At 44.5% G+C, this 9016-nt stretch overlaps 1 long non-coding RNA gene across 2 annotated transcripts in view; it reads left to right on the top strand.

Moving 5' to 3' along the window:
- LOC139173098 (uncharacterized) overlaps positions 1-5692 on the top strand; it is a 29209-nt gene extending 23517 nt beyond the window's left edge. Inside the window, exon 4 of one of the 2 annotated variants that reach the window (XR_011559972.1) lies at positions 4984-5692. This is a non-coding gene — a long non-coding RNA (uncharacterized lncRNA). The remainder of the gene's footprint in view (positions 1-4983) is intronic. The other variant, XR_011559973.1, reaches the window with a different exon arrangement.
- Positions 5693-9016: the final 3324 nt, after the last annotated feature.

Below are 9016 nucleotides of genomic sequence, written 5' to 3'. Positions count from 1 at the left end.
ATCCCGCCTCTGGATTAGGTAGTAGCGCAGATCAGAAGTGGCCTATTTCAAAAGTCTCTCTCTCTCTCTCTCTCTCTCTCTCTCTCTCTCTCTCTCTCTCTCTCTCTCTCTTTCGCTCTCTCTCCTTCCTTCCCTCCCAACTCTCTCTGCCCTCTCCTCTACATTGCAAAAATCTTTTGTTTCTTCCTTTTTTCACTTCTCCTGACCAGTTGGTTCAGTAACATTGCCTGAAGTCTCCAGAGATGGTCAAAGTGAGTCGAAGGAACTGACCCAAGGGAATCATGATCCAAATCCCTCCAAAGGATAAGAAAAATATTTGCAAGCAAAAAAGAAAAAAGAAAGAAAAGGAAACATGGGCAAAGCACAAACAATAAATCTAGATAGACAGATAGATAGGGAGGGAGGAAGGGAAGGAGGGAGGGAGAGAGAGCGATGATAGGTAGGTAGGTAAGTAGGTAGGTAGGTAGGTAGGTAGAGAGAGACAGAGAGAGATATGATAGGTAGGTAGGTAAATAGGGAGGAGGTAGAGAGATGATAGGTAGGTAGGTAGGTAAGTAGATAGGTAAGTAGATAGGTAGGTATGTAGAGAGACAGAGATATGATAGGTAGGTAGGTAAATAGGGAGGGAGGGAGAGAGATGATAGGTAGGTACGTAAGTAGGTAGGTAGGTAGATAGGTAGGTAGGTATGTAGAGAGACAGAGAGATATGATAGGTAGGTAGGTAAGTAGGTAGGTAGATAGGGAGGGAGAGAGAGATGATAGGTAGGTAGGTAAGTAGGTAAGTAGGTAGGTAGGTAGGTAGAGAGACAGAGAGATATGATAGGTAGGTAAGTAGGTAGATAGGGAGGGAGAGAGAGAGAGATATGATAGGTAGGAAGGTAGGTAGGTAGGTAGGTAGGTAGGTAGATAGATAGATAGATAGATAGATAGATAGATAGATAGATAGATAGATAGATAGATAGATGATAGGTAAGTAGATAGAGAGAGAGAGAAAGAAAGCAAGAAATAAATAAATAAATAAATAAATAAATAGAGATAGAGACAGAGATACAATAAGATGATATAGAGATAAAGAAATAGAGACACATAGATATATTGATATATAGATTTAGATATATTTTTACACCCCTTCTTCTATTGGAGAAGGGCCTTTTCAACAGCACTCTAAATTTAAACGCACACACATCATGGAATTACACCCCCGGAGATTACTAAATGCAGGTGACAAACACGTCATTGCCTGGGAGTAAAAAGGTGTTGCCAGCCAGCAGTGACAATCAGCAGCACCTACTGGCTGGATTCATAATTTTACTCAGGTGTCCAAGGTGGGTTTGTGGGCATCCTAGGTCAGGGAGTCTCCAACCTTGGCAGCTTTAAGATTTATGGACTTCAACGCTGTTGGCTTTGGAATTCCGGGAGTGGAAGTCCACAAATCTTAAAGTTGTGAAGGTTGAAGGTCCCGTATCCTAGGTAAAACCAGGTCTTCCTGTGAAGGGAATTGATCCTTGGCTCTTCTCCGGCATAGCCAGGTTAGCCCCATGGGTGGTCATATCAACAAGACCTGAGAGACTGATTTTTTTAAAAAAAAATAAAAAAATTCAGCACCTTTGTCACCCTCCAGCAAGGAAAATGGCAGAACGGGATGAAAAAAAGAAAATCTCCTGCCATAACGTTCTACCTGTCAATGAATACTTCAGCTTCAACCACAACAATACAGGAGCACACAATCGATACTAACTTAACATAAACCACTGCAAACTCGGATGCAGAAAATACGACTTGAGTAGCAGTTGTCAATGCCTGGAATTTACTACCTGACTCCATGGTTGCTTCCCCAAACTCCAAAAACGTTAACCTTAGACTGTCTACCTTTGATGACACCCCATTCCTAAGAGGTCTGTAAGGGGCGTGCATAAAGTTACCATTGGGCTTACCATCCCTGTTTTACTGTTCTATAGTCCTCATTTATCTGTACTTCCTTCGCTTATGTTTATGTTTATACCCATACCTGCTATCTTGTACATGTCTGACTAAGGAAGGAAGGAAGGAAGGAAGGAAGGAAGGAAGGAAGGAAAGGGAAGGGAAAGGGAAGAAGAAAGGAAAGGAAAGGGAAGGAAGGGAGGGAGGGAGGAAAAAAGGAAGGAAAAGGGAAGAAGAAAGGAAAGGGAAGGAAGGAAGGAAAGGGAAGGGAGGAAGGAAGAAAAGGAAGGGGAAGGGAAGAAGAAAGGGAAGGAAGGAAGGAAGGATAGGACGATCTTCCCTTAATCCTGCTATCTAGCCAAATCTCCTCCTTGCTTGTCCCTGTCGCTTCTGAATGAATGAATGGTCTTAGATCCTATCAGGGCTAAGAACCGCAAGGAGGAGGAGGAGGAGGAGGAGGAGGAGGAGGAGGAGGAAGACTCCATCAACAATTTGCAGCTGTCGGGGAGGATAAGGGTGGGGGGGAGATTTATCCCAGGGTTCCTAGGGAAGATGAGCCGATCTGCCGATCCGCTGGATCACTTCCACGGGGAGGGGGGAGCTGCGGGGAGGTGGCGGGTAAGGAAGGCAGAAAGACCCCTTTCCAAAGGATCCTTCCCCAAGGCCTCTCTTCCCAAAAACCGGCATGGTTCCGCCATCCTCCCCGGCCCAAATCTTCCGCGATCCTCCCATCATCCCCAGGCCAAATCCTCCGCGATCCTCCCATTCTCCCCGGTCAAAGCCTCCGCCATCCTCCCATCCTCCCCGGCCCAAACCCTCCGCGATCCTCCCATTCTCCCCGGCCAAAGCCTCCGCCATCCTCCCATCTTCCCCGGCCCAAAGCCTCCAAGATCATCCCCAGCCGCCCCCCTCCCTTCCAATGCGGAGGAGGGCCCGTTCTTCCCTGCTCCTCCAGCCGGCCCTATTCAAGACTCACCGCCGATCGCCGCTCTTGATCCCAGGCTCCGCAGCCCGCCCGCCGGCCGGCGCCCACCCGCTACTGCAGCGCCGAGGCTCTCTCGGGAGGACGGTCGGCCCTTTTGCTTCCCCGCGCCGGCGGGCGGGTGTCTCCGGCGGCGGAGCGGCGCTATACTGTCGCTCTCCAGGGTGCTGACGCGCTCGGGAGGGGCGGATGGGCGGGGCTTGCCAGGGGAAATGGGTGGGGCTTGAGGGTTTGTTTACCGGATTTCCAAGACCCTCAAACACCCCCCCCCCCAAGCAGATTTGGGGGGTTGCGGGTCTTCAAGTCGAAATCTGGGGGAGACGACAAATGATCTACAGTATTTCCCACCCTCCTGATTTCTCCTCCCCCAAAAAGCTTGAAGTCAAGATTTTGCCAGTTGCCTTTATTTCATTATATTTTATTTATTTAATTACACAGGTCTACATACATATATATATCTACACACACACACATATGCATGCATGCATACATACATACATCTGAGTCTTCAGAGAGGGGCGGCATACAAATCTAATTAATAATAATAATAATAATAATAATAATAATAATAATAATAATAATACATATACATACATACATACATACATTGCAATCCTCACAGTTGACCTTCTACTTTTCTGAATCATTTTTGTTGTTGTTCTGATTTCAAAAATGTATATACACCGCTCAAAATAATAAAGGGAACACTTAAACAACACAATATAACTCCAAGTAAATCAAACTTCTGTGAAATCAAACTGTCCACTTAGGAAGCAACACGGATTGACAATCAATTTCACATGCTGTTGTGCAAATGGAATAGTTGTGCAAATGAAATATTCAATGAGAATATTTCATTCATTCAGATCTAGGATGTGTTCTTGGAGTGTTCCCTTTAACTGTCCACTTAGGAAGCAACACTGATTGACAATCAATTTCACATGTTGTCAGCACATTCAACTTTGTACAGATCAAAGTATTCAATGAGAATATTTCATGTACTGTATTCGGATTTAGGAGGTGTTCTTTGAGTGTTACCTTTATTTTTTTGAGCAGTGTATGTATGTATGTATGTAGTATGTATGTATATATAGAGAGAGGGAGAGGGTATACAGATATATGGGAAATGGGGGGTATAGATATACTGGTAGATATACAGATAGATATTGTATACAGATATGTTTATGGCAATGTTATAAGCAGCCCAGTAGGTGACGTTCTCCTTGTGGCCACTAGGTGTCAGTCGTTACTTCCTGAATTCACTTTCTTACTCCGCATTAGTCATTCAATTATTTATTCAAGACAGAGAACATGTACTGAGAGTCCTTGTCTTACTTAACTATTCCTTACTTAAAGAATAGTTGTTAAGTCAAGGAGTTCCCATATCTGAGGGATGCACGTGTTGTATGAACCTTCTCCAGCCTAGAATCTTCCCAGAATCTCCTCCAGCATTGTTAACCACAACCACAGAAACGGCATGGACAACATTTGCTTGAAATGGTATAGAGCAGCGATGGCAAACCTATGGCACGGGTGCCACAGGTGACACACAAGCCATTGCCCTAGTTCAGCTCCAACGTGCATGTGTGTGTCAGCCAGTGATTTTTGGCTCGCACAGAGGCTCTGGGAGGCCGTTTCTACCGACCACCAGCTCCAGGGAAGCCTTTGGAGCCTGGGGAGGGCGAAACGTGAGCCTACTGGGCCCACCAGAAGTTGGGAAACAGGCTCTTTCCGGCCTCTAGAGGCCTCCAGGGGAGCTGGGGGGGCTGTTTTCACCCTCCCCAGGCATTGAATGATGGGTGTGGGTACTCGTGCATGTGCGATAATATGTTATATAGTTATAGTTTATTAGATTTCTATGCCACCCCTCTCCGAAGACTCGGGGTGTCTATTGGGGGTGGGTGTTCACACTCTTTTGTCATTCGGGGTAAAAATATTTTGCCATCACTGGTATACAAACATGCTTATGTTTGTATTTACTCTGTGAGCCGCCCCGAGTCTTTGGAGAGGGGCGGCATACAAATCTAATTAATAATAATAATAATAATAATAATAATAATAATAATCTTTCACTCAAAAAGGAGACAGAAGGACTAATACTGGCGGCACAAGAACAGGCCATTAGAACAAATGCTGTCAAAGCCAGAATTGAAAAATCAACAGATGATCCAAAGTGCAGACTCTGTAAAGAAACAGATGAAACAATCAATCACATACTCAGCTGCTGCAAAAAGATCGCACAGACTGACTACAAGCATAGACATGATGCTGTGGCACAGATGATCCACTGGAACTTGTGCCGGAACTACCATTTCCCAGTGGCAAAGAACTGGTGGGACCATAAGCCCGAAAAAGTGGTCGAAAATGAGCAAGCAAAACTACTGTGGGACTTCCGACTTCCGACTGAAGGAAATCTGAAGCATAACACACCAGACATTGTGATTGTGGAGAAAAAGAAAGTATGGATCATCGACATCGCAATCCCAGGAGACAGCAGAATTGAGGACAAGCAGCTAGAGAAATTAGTGAAATACGAAGATCTAAAAATCGAGCTGCAATGACTCTGGCATAAGCCCGTGAAAGTGGTCCCAGTGGTCCTTGGCACGCTGGGCGCAGGGCCAAAGGATCTCAGTGGACATTTGAAAACCATCAGAATTGACAAAATCTCCATGTCAATTGCAAAAGGCCGCTTTACTGGGATCGGCAAACATAATTCGCCGCTACATCACGCAGTCCTAGGTGCTTGGGAAGCGCCCAACTGGTGATGAAATACAAAATCCAGCATAGTGATCTCGTTTGCTGTGTTGTACTGACATAATAATAATAATAACAACAACAACAACAATAATAGGGCTTCCTGTGAGAGCAAGGAGTTGGACTAGAAGACATGTAAGGTCCCTTCCAACTCTATAAGCCTGCAGCTCTTTATTCTTCCACCAGGGCTACCAACTGCACAGGGGGTCAGGTTATAACTTAACTCACTACCGGTTCACTTCCTCACACACTGCGTGACCAGGTCAGATGGGCGTGCACGTACAAAGCACACAATCACGTGCAAAGCACACCAGAAAAAGCTCTCCCCCCAAAAGCCAAAAACAAGATGGCTACGCACGCACAGGGCTGGAAACTCATCTTCTGCACATGCGCAGAAGAAGGGAAAAAAACCAGAAAAAATTTTCAAATTTAAAAATCTTAAAAAATCAGAAAGACGATGGGCTCCACGGACCAGCACCGACCGATCCGGTTCTGCGATGTCATTGGGACATCACCAGCACATTGCTACCAATTCGGTTGAACTAGTCTGAATTGGGAGGCAGCCGCTTCTATTTTATTTATTTATTTTATTTATTCATTTGTCCAATACACAAATACATAGGAAGAAAAATAGACATGTGGTAATATATATAAGGGTGAAAGTGAACTTAGAGGAGAGGATATATGAAAGGAAGAGAATATATAAGATAGGTGAGATAAAGGAAAGACAATTGGACAGGGGACGAAAGGCACACCAGTGCACTTATGTAGGCCCCTTACTGGCCTCTTAGGAACCTGGAGAGGTCAATCGTGGAGAGTCTAAGGGAGAATCCCCTGTCTGGGATTCAGCAAGCACGTATTCAACCGCCTCTCAGCTGCAATGCAACCTTAGAGGGAGAGCCAAGGGTTGATGCCAGGCACAGATAGGAAGGCACGGGCGCCCAGTGCCAACGCTTCTGTATCGGACGCCTCAACTTTCCATATTGTCTTGATAAAGGACAGGTCGGGTGGAAAGGAATACGGGGAGGGCCGGTGATTTGGTTACAGTATCCTGTTCTTTTTGGGCAGGTTTTCAACTGATAATATTTCATGTTGTGTCTTTCAATGTTTCATGTTGAGGAAGAAAGGTAAAAAGGCAGGGAGAGAGAAGAGGAAAGGAAAGGAAAGGAAGGAAAGGAAAGATGGAGGGAGAGGAAAGGAAGGGAAGGGAAACATTGGGCCAGAATACATCTGGAACCGCCTTCTACCGCACAAATCCCAAGGGCCGATAAGGTCCCACAGAGTTGGCCTTCTCCGGGTCCCGTTGACCAAACAATGTCGTTTGGCTGGCCCCAGGGGAAGAGCCTTCTCTGTGGCGGCCCCGGCCCTCTGGAACCAACTCCCCTAAGAGATTAGAACGGCCCCCACCCACCATGTCTTTCGCAAATTACTTAAGAGCCACCTTGTCGCCAGACACGGGGAGTTAAGTTGATCCTTTCCCCCTAGGCTACTACAAGTTATGCATGGTATGTTTGTGTGTATGTTTGGTTTTTTTATAATAAGGGGTTTTTAGTTGTTTTTATTAATTGGATTGTTCATGTTGTTTTACCACTGTTGTTAGCCGCCCCGAGTCTGCGGAGAGGGGGCGGCATACAAATCCAATTAATAATAATAATAATAATAATAATAATAATAATAATAATAATAATAATAATAATAAACTGTTGGTCACCCAGCCAAGAGGGAAAAAAATTCTTCTCCATCCTCCATTTTAATCCAGCCTCTCCTCCTTTTTAAATCAACCAAGCAACTCCCCCAATCTCTTTTAACCCCCACCCCTCCCTGGCCCGGTCTGCCAGTTTGCATCGCCCCAAATCCATCCCATTCCCCAACCTTGTCTAAGGTTTGGGAGGGATACCTTTTATTTTATTTTATGCTTGAGCTCATATCAGCTCCCCCCCCTCCCCTTTCAGTCTCGGTTAAGGGAGCCCTGGCTGTTGTCCTCCATCCAATAAGCTGACAGAGTAATGAATGGCTCTGGATGGCAATTAGAGGACGGAGCTGCTAATAATGAAATTCATTTACATTTTAAGCGCTGCTGCTGCCGAGAGATAGAAGGGGAAGCAGACTGGAAAGGAAGGCTGGGAGTCATTAGCAGCCCCCCCCCTTCCTCTCTTCTCCCCCTCTTTCCTAAATTGCTCGCCTTATGGAGGGAAAACACCCTACCAATGGTGTTCAGTGAGGTGGAAACTGTTTAACAGGATTGCAGATGGTTGTCCTTGTTTAGCAGGCTGCAAAAATGGAGGAGGGGGGGGAGAAAAGAGAGTTTGTTAAGCCAGGTGGGTTTCTATAGGCAATCAAGCCTGCTTCTTGGGTGGAGAGTGGGTGGAAATTGCTATCCTGATGGAGGGGGATAACAGGAGGATAAGAGTAAATGGTTTTCACCTGGTTGTAGGGGGTGGGTGGGAGTTAAGCCCCTGGCCAACGATTTTGCTCACCAATGCTAGAATCGGGAAACAATATTTTTTCATATAATCTATATGGGAATGCGCATAATTTTGTATTTATTTTTTCAGGGTTATGTGGTGCATATTGGAAGTGGTGGCCCTTTGAGAGCTGTATGCAATGAAATTTCATTTTAATGAAATGCCAATTAGTATACTTTTTCTTTCTTTCTTTCTTTCTTTCTTTCTTTCTTTTTCTTTCTTTCTTTCTTTCTCCATCCATACATCCATCCACCCACCCCATCTATCTATCTTATCTATCTATCTATCTATCTATCTATCTATCTATCTATCTATCTATCTATCTATCTATCTATCTATGGCATCTATTTATCTATATCTGCCTGTCAGTCTCCCTATCATCCATCTGTCCACAATCTGGATGGGGCAAAGGTTAGAAGTAACATGAGAAAATAATATTTGACTGAAAGAGTAGTAGATGCTTGGAAGAAACTTCCAGCAGACGTGGTTGGTCAATCCACAGTCACTGCATTTAAACATGCCTGGGATAAACATAGATCCACCCTAAGATAAAATACAGGAAATAGTATAAGGGCAGACTAGATGGACCAGGAGGTCTTTTTCTGCCATCAGTCTTCTATGTTTCTATCTGTAAACCAACTCTGTAAACCACTTCAAAAGGGCTGTAAAGCAATGAAGTGGTATATAAATGGTATTGCTATTGCTAAAGGCAGAAAATCTGGTTAATTCCATAAACAATATAGATAAATCTATATTTTCTTTTATGTACACTAAGAGCAGATGCACCAAAGACAATAGGGACAACTTCCTTGGCCAATAAAGAATTCTATTGCATTCTATTCTATTCCAAACCACATTTACACTATGAAGAAATACAATCAAGAGAGCCAATTAT

This window comes from Erythrolamprus reginae, chromosome 10 (genome assembly GCF_031021105.1).
Source record: "Erythrolamprus reginae isolate rEryReg1 chromosome 10, rEryReg1.hap1, whole genome shotgun sequence".
Taxonomy (NCBI): Eukaryota; Metazoa; Chordata; class Lepidosauria; order Squamata; family Dipsadidae; genus Erythrolamprus; species Erythrolamprus reginae.
Note: the sequence above shows the minus strand (reverse complement) of the source record. Positions and strands in the feature narration are given on the sequence as shown.